General features: G+C 32.8%; 1 pseudogene; it reads right to left on the bottom strand.

Moving 5' to 3' along the window:
- Positions 1-1,380: 1,380 nt before the first annotated feature.
- On the bottom strand, positions 1,381-14,786 carry LOC130716187 (structural maintenance of chromosomes protein 3-like; annotated as a pseudogene).
- Between the last annotated feature and the right edge of the window lie 3,653 nt (positions 14,787-18,439).

Here is an 18,439-nt window from a genome sequence, read left to right on the forward strand (position 1 = left end):
TCTCTTCGAAATTAACATTTTGAATCAAAATATATATTATTATTATTGTTATTGTTATTATAAATAGAAATATTGATATGAAAAATAATCAATCAAATATTAATAATGAGTACATGTATTAAAAAAATTAAAAATACTAATTTAATGTATATACAAAAATTTGCGTGATACAAAATTTATAATTTAAAATACAAAATAATAAGTACATCTGTACATGTCTTATAATTTTTTATTTTTAAATTTTTTCATATTTAAATAAGTAAAAATTTTGAAGTAAAAAATCATGGTAGATTAATACACAATTATCACTATTAAGAACATATAATTGAAACAATTTTTAAAACATATTTATTAAAAAGATACAAAATATAATATTACACGAAATTTAAATTATAAATAACAAAAGTCACCCGTGCAGGGCACGGGTAATTCCGCTAGTTTATATTAAATATGAGGGTAATTTTGGAAAAAATATATTTAATGCTACCTAAATATTAGAAAGTGACTTATATTTATATATAGAAACAAAAGTTTTTTCAAAAAAGTGACTTATAATAAGAAACATGGAGAGTATTATTTAAATTTAAACATATTAAGAGGAGTACCAATGTTAATGAGTTTAATCTGATAAATAGAGCTACTTTAAAAAAAACTGATAAATAGAGCTATAGCCTATGGTGTTACATGGATGCTGTAATTGTTATGTGAGGGTATACATCACGGTTTATAGTATATGAGGAGATATGATTTTTTTTATAACCACATTGAGAAGTAAACTACATTTATGAAAGATTATCAACAATAATGTGGTAATAACAATCATATTAAAGAATAGCTAGAAAGACAATCAAGTAGAAGCTACCCACAGATAGGTTAAATACAGAAAAATGGTCAGTAAATTCCACACATAAAAACAGTGAAATAAAGAGATAAAACAGATAAATAAAGTGTGTAAGAAGAGCTTAAGATATTATTGGAATGTTTAAAAATCAGGGCTTAAAATAAAATATGAAGTTTGCAACTGGATAACTCCACAGTGTGAGCTTCATCTTAACACATATATTCTTAATTGTCATTTGAACTTGATCATATCAAAAGAAAACACAAGCAATGGATGAGTTTAAGAACATTGTTTTGAATTACTCAAAGACCTAGTTTGGTGTCACACCAGTTACTCCAACTCACAAAGGTGTAGGTTGAGGAATTTGACTGAACTTGAGTCTGCAATCCAAGTTACATTGTTGTATAGATCAGAGCACTCGACACCAAATCACTTCATATCAGATCATGGGAGCCGGATGCACCTAAAAATACATAAATATCTCAATCATAACCGTCGGAAAGAGAAATAGTGGGTAGAAGTTATAATGATAACCTTATTCAGACATTGTGCGTCTAATCATGCTCAACAAATTTTAGTGCTTCTTCCATGGATGCAACATTAACATGGCTGACCCTGTTTCTATGTGTCACTCCATATATCTTGTGAGCAACTTTCACTAGCTCTGGGCGGAATGTCGTCGTGATAAATTGAGTGTTAGCTGTGTCTGCCAGGCGCCGGATCATATCTATATAGAAGTTAAGAATATAAAAGGAAATCCAGATGCAACTCAGAATATCAAAAGCAGGAACAAATTTTTTAATTTAAACATCACAGAAAGCCCATATAACAATCTGTTGAAGGATAGTTATACTGCTATATTTTCAGTTTACTTTGTTTGTTAGTCACTGTTAGTATACTGTTAATAACAAAATTGTTAGAGTCTGTTAGTTACAGCTGCTTCTGTTAGAGTAGTTAGTTATCTTTCTGCTTCAGAAACTCTTGTATATTAACAAGACTCTTGTAGACTTGTACATTTCTCATTTGATGAAATCATAATACAGTTTGCATTTTCTGAACTCAGTTATCTCTATTCTTGCTTTCTCTCAATCCTATTCCTGATTCTATTACAACCAAACTCTTTTCCTATTAGATAGAGTAGCAACATAGATCAAACAATGCCTTAAAATGCTAGCATAAATCATGTCTGGTAATCATATACCCCAATGTTAATAATTTTCCAACCTTATCATTTCAAATCATACGGTTTTGTGGATAAATCCAAACCATTTCAAGCTTTACCAAATCAAGAAAAACATGCTTCTTACAAAGTAATAAACCTTAGCTAAGAAATCAATATGAAAGCAAAAATATACTTCTATCAATCAAAGATGAAGGTCCTTGAAATTAAATTTCTCATGCACAATAGTATCTTTTCATGTGCATTCCTAATAAAGTACTCCATACAATAAATTAACTCAAGCGCATAGCCTGAGGAAAGAAAAGAAACGCAAATGTATCTAAGCATTTCCACTATGCACCTTAAATGAAACAAGAGCACTTCCACTAAGTTCTTTGGAAAAATGCATGACCAGTCATTGACATGAAAAAATAGCAAACATGATAATAAAAGGATACTTCCAACAGCAGTTCTGTACTGTGGATCAAGAGCTGCATCAATCTCATCAAATAGATAAAAGGGGGCTGGATCACATCGTTGAATGGCAAAGATAAGTGTTAGAGCAACAACAGTTTTTTGGCCCCCAGACAACTGCTTCATCGACTGTGTCTCCCCTTGTCCAGTGAAAGAGACCTGAAAGGAATAAACATTTTCAGAAATGTACTCAGAAGTCAGAAGTAAAAAAACAAAAGGCACAGCAAGAAGCCAAGAATACACTTGCCTTCACTCTCACTCCAATGTACTTCTCAACTCTCCCCTCTTGATTTGCTTCACGAGGATCATCCTCATCTTGATCATCATCATCATGATCACCATCCTGAGGAAAAGGAAATAGAATCCAGAAACACCATTTGCATATCAATTACAATCTAAAAGAAGAAAAATAATTCCTATGTGGACATTCCTCACAAATTTTGCAGATACAAAGAAATAAATTAAAGCAATAATCAAATACCACAAAAAAATGAGTAAAAAGTCAGTTGACATAAAATTAATAATGTTAAAACTATTTGAAAGCATCAAGCAGTAAAGCATCGTCTTTTTCCATCCAATGCAATCACAAGAACTGAATGGAGAAGCCATGATATAATTTAATCATCACAAACCTTCTTCTTCATCATAACTAGATGACCATGACCTCCCTGCACAAGTTCAGAAAATACTTCTCGAAAATGCCTAGCAACACCTTTGAAAGTGCGTTCAATCGATTCATTCTTCCGCTGATCTAGCCCTGATATTAGCTCTCTAATTAACTGTAATTATTCAAGGACAGAAAAGTCAAAAGATTTAGCAATTACTTATACTACTATAATCACAATCGCAAAAGTTGCATCAGAATCAGCGCTACATTCAAAACCAAGCTCTAAACTAAAACTCACATAACACATTAACATGCACCATTACATACAAGATACATAATGGAAACTCAATTGGACAAATATTACCAAATAGGCAATTCTACTTAGAGGTGAATGGTTAACAAGGCCTATTTCATGACCTCATAAACAAGCAACAATGTTTAGACCCATGAAAGATCTAGTGTTCTTACTACATTTAGATAATAAAGTGCTAACAAGTAATATTCATCACGCAATTAAGCCACTTCTGTTGAAACAAATTTAATGAAACCGACCAAACTCGTGGGATAAGACTTTTGTTGTTGTTCTTGTAGAAATATTCTATTCTAGGGCTAGAATATTTCATTTTTACCTATTTTATTGCTGTCATAATATTAGGATAGATTTGTTTCCATTTTTCATTTGATTAGCAATTTGTTTGATGTATGGTAATCTATATAGATGGAGTTTCTAAATGTGTAATTACATAACAAATAATATTCAAATCATTTCACCCCATTCCTTTTAAGTAATTATAAAGGACTTTCCAAACCAAGTCCCAGTAAAGTACCTCATCTCCTTCATTAAGTTCAGCTAGCCTTTTCTGAAGTTCTTCTCGTTTTTCCGTAAAATTTACGTACTGGTCAAGTGCTTTCTTGTTCACATGACTAAACTGTTGCAATTGCTCATTGCATCTGTGCAGCATTTTGCGCAAAGCTTTTATGTTCCTCTGCTTGTACCTGTCATGTCCAAGCAGTTCCTTATTTTAATGAAAAGTGAAAACATTAAAAATATCATGCATCATAATCAAATTTATCTGAACAATTTACTAAATACCAAATCTCCATTAAAAAAATATAATAAAAAGAGAACAGTTCAGATTTGAATAACACGTCAAGAAAAATAATGTAAAATGTGCTGCAGACACTAAACATAAGATTTCATGTGCTTGCTGGTTAGGTTTGAAAAAGGTACATTCTTACACCACTGCAAGAGTTAGCCATGCCATATTTTATGGCAACTGAAGTGAGAAGGAGTATGGCTTTCATGAAAATACTACATTGCACCAGTTAGGTTTGGAATACCTTCATGAAATGTTGCTAATAGAATGTTTACATAAACTAAATGACATAGGGAAAGAAAATGAAATGCTGCAGTGCTTTCTGAATAAATCAACTTTCATTTCTTGATCTGTCCAAAATATCTTTTTTTCCTATCCAATAAAAAAATCATATACACACAAAATACATTCAAAAAGGAAATAAATAAATTCATATTACTGAAACAAGAGAGAAGCCTTACGTCTCAAAAGCATCTGATGTCAATGGGCCAACTTCCCTTATTTTCTTGGTATACTCCACTTCTTTGGCAGAATATATATTTTTATCACTCAGTAATTTCTCTAGTTCTCTTGCTACTTCCTGAAGCTCGGATTCGTACACATCCTCCAAACACTGCAACCAAAAGCCGCCATTATCATGAAGAAACCACGTATGACCAACAACCAATTTATAAAAGCACTACCTTCTTTTCATTCATTTCATCTTTGATCTTTTCAATTTTGCTCATTCGGTCATTTATACTTTCAGAAACTCCTGAAGAGGAATATTTAGTCAAACAAGGAACCATAATTTGAGCTTCAAGACATATATAAAAGACAATATTGGTTGAACTTCTTACTTTTGAACTGTCCCGATACATCATCAACCAATATTTTAGCATCATGAAGTTCCTGCCCCTTCAATTCAGAGTCAACAACCAAAGAGTCAGCATCCACAGATGATATTACAGCTTCCAACTCTTGTTTCCTTCTCTCAAGGTTAGTAGTTTGATTAGTTTCCAGCTCTGCTTTCTGTGCTTCAGTCTGCAAAATTTAAGGTAAGATAAGGACACTTGCCCTTTAAAGATTACGAGCATCAATTTAATTCATTCAATAACCTCAATGCGATCAGTCTTGCAAGCTACAAGCTTCTCTCTAAGGTCTTTGATTTCAGGGTGCAAATCTGACAAAAGTTTTTTTTCCTCTGGTGTTAAATGATCAATGAGATCCGTGCCCATTTCAGTTTTTTTCATTGCCAAGCTAGCTTTAAGTTGTTCAATCTGGTTCTGGACATCCACAAGTGACTTCTCCTACATGCAATTAAGGGAAAAAATGATAAGGAATAAGCAGTGAAATTTTCCCAAGCAACTCCACAGAAAAGAAGCTCTCAGGTGATAACTGAGTATGATATAATATCCATTAGTACCTTTTTTGCAAGAGCTTTAAAAATTAATTGCTTCTGCTTGTTAGCATTAGCAACGTCCTGCCTAAGCTGTTCTATTTCTGATTTGTCATGAGCACGCTTGGCATAAATCTTCTGCTGCTCAGCTAAAAGTTTATTAACTTTTTGCTCTATCTGTGAGATTAATTCAGTAAAAACAAAATAATAGATGGAAATGGAGTCCAACTAGGAGTAGCATAGACAATTGGTCAACAGAGAAGCCATTCACAGAACTAATGGATATGTGGCATTTTATAAAAACAAATTAAGGCCCTAGTACAAACAAGTTTGCCATAAGATGAAGAAATGAATCATCAAAAGGAAAATCAATCATCATCAATTAATTTAGAAAATAATGTAAGAAACAGTATAATAATAGAGTCCAAAAGGAACATTAACTTTTGTGAAGACTTGGGGAACCAACAAAGTGCAGTAGCACACAAGTTGTGCCTAATTGTATACGTAATAAAATCCAGGTCGAGCCTCTTATTTTCAACTTAGACAAGACGCCTTCCTATTAAAGCAACTTTATGAAGCAAGGCACCTTTATCCATTAAAAAACATAGATCTAAACAGCAAATTGAATCTCCAAGAAACCAGAAAAAGTAATTACCAAACCATGTTAAAATTACTGTTTGTTAAGTTGTAGTTAATAGAAGAAAATTACAGATATACAAACCCCGTGGTCTCCATCTATGTATGCCAAAGTGTGTTCAAATAGAAAGAAAAAAAATTAGATATGACCATTGGGTACTTGTTACAAAATGGTTTCCCTTCTCAAATTTGGAAATATTTATTTCGAACACTTCATCGGTTGATTTAGGTCAAAGGGATTTACTTTGCTTTTATTTCCTAAGAATTTATATGGCTTTTATAAAGAATGAGTTTTCACGAAGAAAAAAAAACTGAGAATACATAAAAAGGAGCATCCATTTATTAGAATAAAAGGATATCATGTTGCTTAAATCTAACTTTCTCTAACTCCTCCTCCCTGATGCGAATGTTGTGTGCATTCTGCTTAATGATACTCATGAACTTCAATCTTGATCGACTGTGATCATAAAATCCTCCAGTCATACTACCTTCCTTGCTTATTTGATCACCTGTATGAGATAGACAACAATTAATCAGGGAAAAATACTTCAACAGACGACATAATGTAGACAAACAATCTGAAGAATTAGGCCAACCTTCCAGTGTTATGCAGTCCAAACCATGAGCACGAGCAATCCTTGAAGCTACATCCAAATTCTTGCAGATAACTGTTTTACCAAATACCTAAGAGAAAATATATAATACAGGTGGAGAAAAGAGTTTAACTGAAGCAATATCAGGGCCCGGTAATAAGAATCTGATGCAAGTTTTTAGGCAACATGAGCCTTGCTTCAAGATGGTTGTGTTACGTGTTACAGTAGTTTGGAAACTGCCAATCATCATTATTTTATTTTTATAGAAAAAGGAAATATTTTAAGAGAGAGGAGGAAAAGTTTTAGCAGCAGTAAGGGAATAAGGCATCATCTAAAGTTGACAAAACAAAAGGGGGGAAAGGAAGAGAATGCAAATGTAGCGAAATATGAATATATGAAATGTGACCTATTTATCTTAACATTAACAAATAAACATGGACGAAATAGAAACACAACCAGATGGGCTAGGGAAATTTTAACTCCTATATAGAGTACTGAACTAAATCATTCAAACACGACTAGAAGAATAGAATCCTCAAACACTTATATTCTTGATGTAAAACGGGAGAAGAGAACCAGCAACGACCATGAATTCTCAAAAGTCCATAACAAAATCCATGAGGTTCAATATATTTTTTTGTGAACCAACAGTATTAACTTAAGTAACACAAGGCAGCAAAAGGGTATTTATTACCCAAATATAATTAAAAAAATTCATAATGAAACAAAATTAGATAAGATCTCTAAAGAAGTCTGACATTGACCACAGATATGGCCAAATAAGTACATATATTGGGTAGAGCAATCCTCACCCCTAAGCTAGCTTTTGGGGTAGAGTTAGGTCAACCTATTTCTAATAAAGATCTAACATATGCTACTGTAAGAGTGTATAACTTCTCAAAGATAAAATTCCTAATGAATAGGAAAGGATCTCTAAAAGAGGAGAAATCTTATAATTAATAAGAATATTACAATAACCCCTAATTAACACAATAATCCTTCAATACCATTACTTTCCTAACTCAAGATGCTTCTCAATTGTGCATCAAATTTTATTATGTGATGTCAAAACCAGATAAACCATCTTAGTAATGTTATTTAGCAGCAGATAGAACCTGAAGATGCTGCGACATGCCCATGTGTAAATAAAATTCATGTATAGAGCTAACCTTACTGAATGCGGATTTATAGTCATCTCTAAAATTCAACTTCTTCAAAAGAGGTATGACATCAGAACTCTGTGGATAAGTGATGTGTGGAGCCTTTGCCCTGTTAACAGGAATAAATGTAACTCGTCCACCTTTCTGCGAATTAAGATGTTGAACTATCTGGGCTGACTTGTCATCACTTTCAACGACCACATGAAATAAGCTGTTGTAAGAGATTCTCAGTAAAACATAAAGCCAAATGTGTGGAAAATATAAAACCAGAACAGAGATCAAGACAAGAACAAAAACTGGAGCTAAAAAAAGATGGAACAACTAGATGCTAAGGATGTACCCATGGTGAGGCTATATATTTTAAAGAAATACAGTGACAAATGACCTGTTTCCTGCTGTAACTTCAACTGTGGGGAAAAATTTTTCATCACAATTCAGCAACTCAATAATTGGGCCATGAACTCCAGAAATGTTACGCTCCTTGCAGATCCTCCGAACTGACTTTAAGCCTCTTCTGATATCCTGCATATTACAGTAGTGCCATACACGATTACGTATAAAATCAGCAACCAGTCCCCAGAATAAGCCTAAAGAAATATCATCATGACAAATCATCCTCAAACTCCATAGCAGCATACATTCTTCCCAGATGCCAAGAAATCTCCATTGCTCAATTGCAGATGAAGAAAATATTGGTTTGGAGAAATTCTATGTTAAAAGAAGTTAGAAAGTGGGATTACTCACTCCAGGAATTGTATGATCAAGACCCTTTTCAGCTGTCTCAATGTCTGTTCTCAGCTTATCAATTTCAGCAGTAAGATCATTATCTTTGCCCCATAATGACCTATATACAACAATTGAAATCATGAGAATATTCACTTAACCATGAATTATCTTTGCTATGTTTCTCCTTTCTGCCCCATCCTACACTCTCATAATACTCTTTTCTGCTTCTCTCCAATAATAATTCCTCTTTCATCTAGAAAAATATATAATACCTATCACTAAAAAGGACAAAAGAAGATATACATACTTCCTCTCATCATTCAACTTGTCTCTTTCTACTTTATTATGATTAAACCCTTCTCGTGATTGAGCAATGAGAGAATTCATAGTACTAATATCTGCTTCACATCTCTTGATGTACTCATCATTATCCTGTAATTCACCATTAAGCCGGCCAATTTCTTCAATAAGCGTTTGCTCCTGTGGTTCAAAGCAACAGTCAAAAACAAGGGAGAGAGCAATGAGGAAGAGATCATAGTTTATATAAAAGTACTTTCATGAACTAATTATTCCAAAAACTTAAGCTATTAGGCGAAGAAAATTGAATAGTTTTCTATTAAATTTTTAAAACACCCTTACACAAGAAACTTTGGGAGAATTTATCCAATTTGAATAAAAGCAAAGCAATTGTTATCTATCATTATTATGATGCTAGAACTTAGACAATGGAAATATAATGTGTTCCTTGATTGAATATGCAGATAGACTAACAAGCTTAGATGTTTATCATAGTAACTGGACGTCAAAGTTTCTCCATGGGGATATCATACTTGTCATGAACCATTCCAAAAACTTAAACTTTTGAGTGAAGACACATAAATAGTTTGATATTGTATTTCTAACATACCCTCGACATTGTACGAGTCCGCCTACCTTGTACTGAAATTCAAGTTAAAATGGACGCTTAAAAGATCTAACAATAAATAACTTGGTCATAAAAGGCTTTGATTTCATGAACCATCAAGCCTAAAAGCATAAGTTGTTGGGTGAAGACACAAAAGGATCTATATTGTATTCCTATTTCCTAACAATATTCCCTGATCTTGCAGTTCTTTCATTCTATTCCCTAATAATACTCAATCTAATATGCAGAACAAAAATGAAAAAATGCATCTTAGAATTTGGGAAGGTTAGGCCTAACTCTACCTAAAAGCTATCTCAGAGATTAGGGTTATGCTCTACCCTTTATAAACACGTATTAGGTCATATCTCTAGCCAATGTGGGACTTATCAACACACACCCTCACACACAAGGCTGGACATCTGGAGCATAGAGTTTGCAAGATTGCACATCTATGGGGGCCCATATATAGTGGTCTCCAATAAACAGATTTAGGATAGGCTTTGATGTCATCTTAGAATTTGGGTTAGACCTAACTATACTCCAAACTAGCTTAGGGGTGAGGATTGCTCTACCCTATATATGGACTTATTTAGCCATATTTCTAGTCAATGTGAGACTTCTCAACAGCATATACATTAAAGAGCAGAAAGATGTAATTCATGCTATTATCCTTAAACTAATTGAAACAAGGTTACCAACCTAATGAAAAACAAATAACTTTTCTGCATCTAAGAAAGAAAAGTATTTGGGCCATAATTCAGTATAGCTCATTCAAATAAACTAACACTTGCCTGTGTCGTGTTTGAAGAAAGAACCCCTTCAAGGTCAACTATCTCCTTTTGAAGCCACTTATCACGAGCAGCTTTACTCGAAAACTGAGTAGCACGCCCTCGCTTTTGATATAGTATACTGAGCTTCTTCTCACACTCCATTATTCTGACAATTTCATGCATTTGTGAGAGATGGAAGTGAAACTTTCTAATAACCTATACAGATGATAGAATAAATTCCGTTGTTTTTATTAGAATTTGAGAGGCCTAACTCTACCATAGCTAGATCAAGAGGTGAGGACTTTCTTCCCATATATAAGGGCTGTCTTGCCATAACTAAGATTTGTGAAAAACTGTAAAGAAAACATGTGAAATATACAGGATATTTCTCCATCATGTATTCTAACTAATCCAAATTTTGCAGTCAAATAAGAACAAAAAAAAAAGTAAGAGATTAACATGTTATAATAGAGCATAAAACATACTACAATGTTACAGACGGAATACAAACACTAAATGAGTTAAATACAATATACTTTATTGATGCATAATAGTAAACATGTACAGCCATAGCATACCGTTTCGTTATTTCTTTTTCTTTCTTAACTTGATCCTCATATAAAGGACTGATTTTGGCCAGTTCATCCATTGAGTCTTTTAGTTCTTTCTCAAGTATCTTCAGTTGCTTTGCAGCATCTTCCTGAAAGCATGTAGGTAATAGATTAATAGATTAGTCATGTACACCACTATCCCTTTTAGAAGAACTTCAAAGATGGTTTCATTAGAATAGTACTTTGGCTCGGATATTTCCAGTGATCTTCTCCTGTAAATCTTTGACATCAAGCTCAAGCTCTGTGTACTTCTTTATTGCCTCTTTTCGTCTCTTGTCAGTAACCTCTTTTTCCTTGTTAAAGTTTTGAAGTTCTTTCGTTACGTCTTTCAATGTATTCTCTAAATCTTTGGATTTCTCATGTGCATCAAGAACTTCATTATACTTCTTTGATGATGTTTCAGAAACCTTGTTGCAAGCTTCTTCTATCTAAAACAAAATATCATGACTGATATGGATGTGATTGACAATCTAATCACCAACAGAGAAATAAATCCAACTAATAAAACACAGTAAAACTAGTGCAAATAATTAATTATAAATGTGGTAAGATTTTAACAAGATAACCTCTATAAGTTTTTTCCGAGCATCTTGAACTTCTTTATTATAAATGGCATATTCCAAGGATTTTCTCTGCTTGTCAAGTTGCTGATATTTTCTAAGTTCCTCTTTTTCCTCATCTAGTTCTTTCAGCTTCTCACCAAAATACTGTAAGTCTTGGATTATTTGCTTTCGTTTGTTACCTGTCTAACAGAAAAATACATGAGGCAGAATTCCAGCAAGCCGCCATGGCCGATATTCCACCATAATCCGCCCTCATTATTTGTCAAATATGGCGGATTTTTGGCATTCTGCCATCAGCCATTAACAACACTGGTTAGAGATCATAAATTTGAAATGAAATAAATAGAAATGACTTGCCAGAATGCTGCATTATTTTCAAACTTTCACGACGTCTCTCCTCATAAACTCTAGTACCACCTATCTCCTTCAGTAAATCCAATCGTTCAGAGTCTTTCATCAAGGTTAGTGATGCTATCTATGCAAGACCAAGAAGGGGACCAGTTTAGAAATCAACTTCAACTGAGTATACCAAAACACCAAAGCAAAGCACCATCGGCGTGCACCATTACCTTTCCTTGTTGTACAACATAATAAGGATTTGAGCGAGAGAACCCAGCCATTTCCAGTAAACTAACCACTTCAGTTTTTCTGCAGATCATTTATCATCTTTTTTAGGGCCCAGGTTAATACTCATACAATATGACCAAAGAGCATGAGATAAAATGTCATTTTTCACTAAACAATAAATTTTTAGTACTTGCCCTCTTATACTCACGTTATGTGTTTTCCATCTATGAAATACTCATCTTTTTTCAAACCAATAGTCCGACGCAGGCGCACTTCTTCCTTGTCAACCTATTTACCAGCAAATATAGACACCAAGATTGAACACATGAACGGACATTGAAAATAAGTGGTGATTATGAGTTAGAAATGGCGTAAATTTTAAAAGAAGAAAAACATGTAATACTCATCCAGTTGCCACAAGTTTCTATTTAGCTAAATTCAAAATCTCTCTGCTATTAGATTCTTTGATTTTCCTACAGATCCATCCTATAAATAGATTGAGCAGTACAGCTCATAGCATGAATTCATTGCACAAGAAAAAAATAATTGTCCAACCATCCACCATTTAAAAGAGTAGATAATAGATGTTGATAAATTGAATACAACAATGTGACCGCCAAGCAGAACCTATGTGAATGTTCTCTGTAACAGCCACTAGAGTGAATTAAAAAAATATTATATTGTTCTCAAAATATTACCGGGATACGGTTGTCTGAATTATCAAACACAATCTCCACAAATGCAGATAAAACCTGGTGTCCAGCCCCTTCCTGTAAACAGAATCATTCATATAAGCATGATCAAAATCTATAATTGATTAGGGATAGGTAAGATAAAAAGAACAATTAAAAGGAAATATGGACTGTGTCATACATGGAGTAGTGCCTGCCTATCCTCACTGTGTAGGTTCTGAAAGAGATCGCTCAACACGAAACGAATGGCTAGATACAAAAGACAAAGGGAGAAAATGGAGTGAAAAATGACAGATCTTATTTAAGTTACTTCATAAAGACTAAAAAGACAGTCAACAAATAAATCAGAGGATAAAGAAATGGCAATTTTCATACCATGAAAAAAGTTTGTCTTCCCAGATCCATTAGCACCAACTGTTGAAGTAAATAATTAAATAGTTACTCTCGAATCTTGATGCTATAAGAAATATATTTAAGATACATTCATTTGATTTAAATAGAAGTGATAAAAATGATATCTTGAAACAACTTCACATCAAATGAGATGTAATGAAAAAAGGAGGAATCATTAGAGTATAAAAAAAGTAATGAAAATGAAGACAATGCAGTGATCAATTAATGCAGCTGCCAAAACAATTTATACAGCCTTTAGCTTGATGTGAGAACCTTCACAATAGCAACACAGTGAGATCACACAATGGTTTTCAGTAATTCATCTTCACAATTACATTCTTCTTTGAGTCTCCACAGCTCTTTTTCAAGGACATAACTAAAACTTGTTACAACTAACACAAATTGGTCCTTCTATTCATACTCCTCTACCTTAGTAAATCCTTATCTAGCCCAAAAGAAAAACTTATAGATGAACCTTGAGTTAGAATCCCTTCATTTGCTTGATTGATTAATGTCTCTACTTAAATGCTTGATTGATTAATGCCTCTACTTAAATGCTCAATTTATTAATGCCTCTACTTAAATGCTTGATTGATTAATGCCTCTACTTAAATGCTCAATTTATTAATGCCTCTACTTAAATGCTTGATTGATTAATGCCTCTACTTAAATGCTCGATTGATTAATGCCTCTACTTAAATGCTTGATTGATTAATGCCTCTACTTAAGTGCTTGATTGATTAATGCCTCTACTTAAATGGATTTAAGGATTTGGACCTTTGGCTTAACCAGATCTTATTTTTGCAGTAAATCCTACTCTCCAAATAGGATCCTTTCAGTAACCCACTTAGGAAATGGAAATCAAGATTCAATTTAAGGTAAAGTATTCGCAGAATCAGTAAATACAATTTATTCCAAATCACAACCTTAATAAAGCACTTTCTAAAAACTTTTAAGCCATGCACTTCTCTTACAACTTACAATACTAGCAATCTATCCTACATTGTCCAGATGCTAGATCTCTGTAATGTAGATTTCCAAAGGCTCTGCAAAGTAAAGGAAAGTTCGTGCCAATTTGCTGAACATGTGTGTGCATGTAGATTGCAGTCAATGCAAATATGAAAGTACTAATAGGTTTTTACACACACGAACATGTGTATGCATGTAGTCAATGCAAATATATCTATCACTGGAAAAATGAAATTTGTCTCAAGTTTATTTCATATTGCATCAACTATGTACTTCATTGAGCTGCTATCATGACACTTCAAACTATTTTCAGGAATCAATAGAAGAAATATCTAAAAGCTTTCAAGTAATATTATTACCAACACAATTAACTTTTGGACTGAAAGTCTCAGTGGCGAGTTGCTCTTTGTAACTCTTAAAACCTTCAATCACAACCTTCAACAAAATACACACAACTGCATCAAAAGACCATATAGCAAGGAACCAACTCCAAATAGCAATATAATATAGGATTTGTGGATGAGGAAAAGTGATTATAATACCCAAATATAGTTTAACCAAAATTATTAATTTAGATAAAAACAATATTAATAAAACAAAATAAAAATAATACAAGTCAAATTGCAATTACCTGCTTAATGTACATGTTGAAACTGTCATAAGGCCTACAAGAGCAAATAAATAAAATTCCATAAGCATGATCATCTACATTGCACTGATACGGGTACGATTATACGAGATTTAAATAAAATAAAAACTAAGGTACGGGTACGCTCATTAGAAATTAAGATATGTGCATGTTGCAAGAAAGAAAACTTGAATTTAGTAACTTATCAACCGTCAACCAGTGTAAGTGAACATCGGCAACAAAGAACGAGGTAATGGATTGGTGCGAATTGATGACACGAGTAGAGTATTAAGGTTTTTATATGCTTGTGGATTACTTGATTTCACTTGTGTATACATAAAAAGGAATAAAAATGATTAACAAAAAATCAGTTTTGGTTAATGTGTACCCAAGAAGTACACAACTAGTCCCGGTACCCGGATTTTCAAGTACACATGAGTACGACAGCCAAAATGGAGTAGTCATGCATCATAGGTGATCATATATTAGAAACACAACCCAAAAGTATTGCAAATCCTTTCTCAAGCCCTAGCAGCCAAGACTATAGAATTTGAAAATCACTGCCTTCACAGTAAACACGCTTCCGAGATGCAAAACCAAACTCTTAATCATGGCATGAAGTGTTCCTTAGCGTTTTAGCAGCAAAATAATGTGCCGGGACAAGAAATTCAAGTAAAAACATTCTTAGAAATCATTTCAGGGTTTCAAGAGATTTTCTTCAGGAAATTAAGAGTGGCAAGAGATTGCGGAACGAAGATGAAAGAAAAACAGGTGCATGTGAAGAATTTATAGAGTACCAAGTTGAAGTTCAAGAATGTGACAGAAAGTATACCTCAAAGGAAGCACTATTGCTGAAATGGAGTAACTTGAAGTTGAAGCTTTTTGTTTTAGTTTAAATAAGAAATAAGGATTAGGGTTGACAAGACACTTGAATATTCCATGGCTTGTTTGGGTGCCGCCAAAATAAAGTCCTAACAAAAATTAATTAATAAATATTATATTTAATTTAAATAATAATGTTTTAGTTAAATATAACTTTTTCATTCTTTTATAATACTAAATATTTTTTATGGAAATAAAACTAAATTTATTTATTATTGTATTAACATTAATTTTTCAATAATTTATCTCTCAATATATACAACTAATTAATTATGAGAAGGTATCTTCGATCTTTTTACGAAGCTAAGTCTTAACAACTTTTGTTGTAGAAAAAGTTCGTTTTGAAGATGTTATTGAAAAAGAAAGTGTTAAAACAAGACGTATCAATCTATTAACGAGTATAAATATTATTGTTTTTCCAGATTCAACTAACCCCTAGTAAAACTAGAATGAACTGGACATTTTTCTAAAATTAAAATATTGGAAAACATTTGAATGATAAGTTGAAATGATAAACTCCTTTTTTTCAGCTTGGAAAAATCATTTGCATAAATGATTCAAAACTTCTATTTTATCTACAAATTTACAGATTTTCTCATTAACAAATGATTTAAAATTTTATTTTCCTTAGTATTTAAAGGTGAACTAAGTATAAGAAGTTTTACCACATCTGCATTGAATCTTATATTCAATTTCAAATCAATTGCTTAGTATATCTATTCTATAATGATATATTATATCTCCATCTTGTTTCTCAGGATGATCATGCTCCACGAAATAAATGGTGTTCATGTTAGGACCTTTAACTTGATGAGCATCACAAAATTACATCATACTCTCTCTCCAATAGTAGTTTACAACCATTGTCTCTCAATTCTTAAGAAAGATATTTTGTTGTTGTCACAAGATTCAAAGCATTCTCTATATCTTCAGAATGTCATTTGCGGCCAAACAAAGAGTGTCACTTATTCCAAATATTTCTTTCAACACAATTTACGAGAAGCTATTATTGTAACTTTTCATTGAGAAGTTTTAGATGCATTCTTTTTTTTTTTTTGTATTTTCAAGAACACTACGAAAGTTGCACCAAACATGTTTATCATTATTGATTTAAAATATGAAACTCATCTAGTTTCACCATAATGTTGTAAAGTACAAATTTGATTCAAATCTATTCCAGTCTCAAACTCATACAAACAGATCAATTCAACTATCTTGATTGTTTGTTGTTCTTGTAACTCATCATGGCTTTTTAGTGAAACGCAAACTACATGGATTATATCAACCAATTTTTTAAAAAACTTATAAACTTCATTCACTTCTCTAGTTGCTGAAGTGGATGGGCAAACACAATGAATACATTCTAAAAAATCTACAAAGTTATTGGGATTGAACTAAGAATGAACAAAAATTCTATGTAAATACATATATACATATATATATAAACAACTCTCGTAATCAATCAAAAAAAGTTGCTAGCATTTCTCTCTTCAATATTGTTTGTTAAATCTCTTAGGGTGTGCTTGGTAGGAGAGAGAAAGTGGGGACAAAGAGAAAGACGGGAAAATACTCTTGTTTGGTGGAGCAATAAAAGAGAAAAGAGAGTCACATAGGTGGATCTCACCACCTTTTAGTTGTCTCCCTACTCGCACGAAGAGTAGAGGGGCATTTTTTTTCTTACATGTTCTACCATTTTACTTACGATTTTTAACCGAATGAAGTGCATATATGACTGCTAGTATTTGTGTTCGTTCGAATAAAAAAAATTGACAAAAAAATCAACTTTTCACGTTATTCTTACTCTTCTCTTTTTCTTTTATTTTATAATATCAAACAACCAATAAATCTACTATTTTCTTACGTCTTTTTCTCTGTTCATCTTCTTTCTTCTCTTCTTCTCTCTTATATCAAACAAAGTGTTAGGTTGTGAATCATGAGTAATTTTAAAAATGGCAAAGTACATGTACTGAAACTTATCGAGTATGTACCCAAATGTCTTTCCAAACCAAAAAATGGGTATTTCCGAGATGCTTTGTGGGTACTTTTAAGACAAAACTACATCTTTTAACCAATTAAAATTCTAAACATTATTTGCAAGCAAAAAATAAACTAACCTAGATTAATTCCACCAATTCTAAAAATATCATTAGGTTTTGATGATTTTCATATGCCTATTGGTTTGATTGTAGTCAAAAGATGAGCAGTGGGAAATTTGATATGTAATTAACAGTTTTTGCAATCTGATCTCAATTGGAGGCATATCTAATAAGAGGAAGGTTTTAATATGTGAGAGTGGGAAGAGTGATTTTTCAATCTTTAGATCAAAATCAATGGATGAGATTATTAGCCTCTTAATAAATCTCCCTTCCTCTACACTCCCACGTTTTCACAAAACCCTTGTTCCCCTCCTATGTTCTTTACGTGGAGAGAAAAAAAACCCGAGGATGCTGATGACCGCGCACCGCCATTGATGTTTGAAAAATGTCTACAGTACCCTCATTAGACACACTAACGTACCCGTACCTAAGATATCCGATATTTTGATATCTCGTACCCATACCCAATACAGTGCCCGTATACATCAAAAAAAGGCATGAAAATGAGAGTTTAATACCCTAACGAAAAATAGAGCTAAAAGTGATATGAATGCCAGAATGTGGTAATGTAGCCAGATTTTTACTTAGAACAGTCACCTAGAAGCTACCCATAAATAGATTTTGTCAACGTGACTCAACTATGAAAAATGGTTAGAAAAAACCCCCAATTAAGAAATAGTGAAAGAGTTAGAA

Source organism: Lotus japonicus, chromosome 1 (assembly GCF_012489685.1).
Source record: "Lotus japonicus ecotype B-129 chromosome 1, LjGifu_v1.2".
Classification (NCBI taxonomy): Eukaryota; Viridiplantae; Streptophyta; class Magnoliopsida; order Fabales; family Fabaceae; genus Lotus; species Lotus japonicus.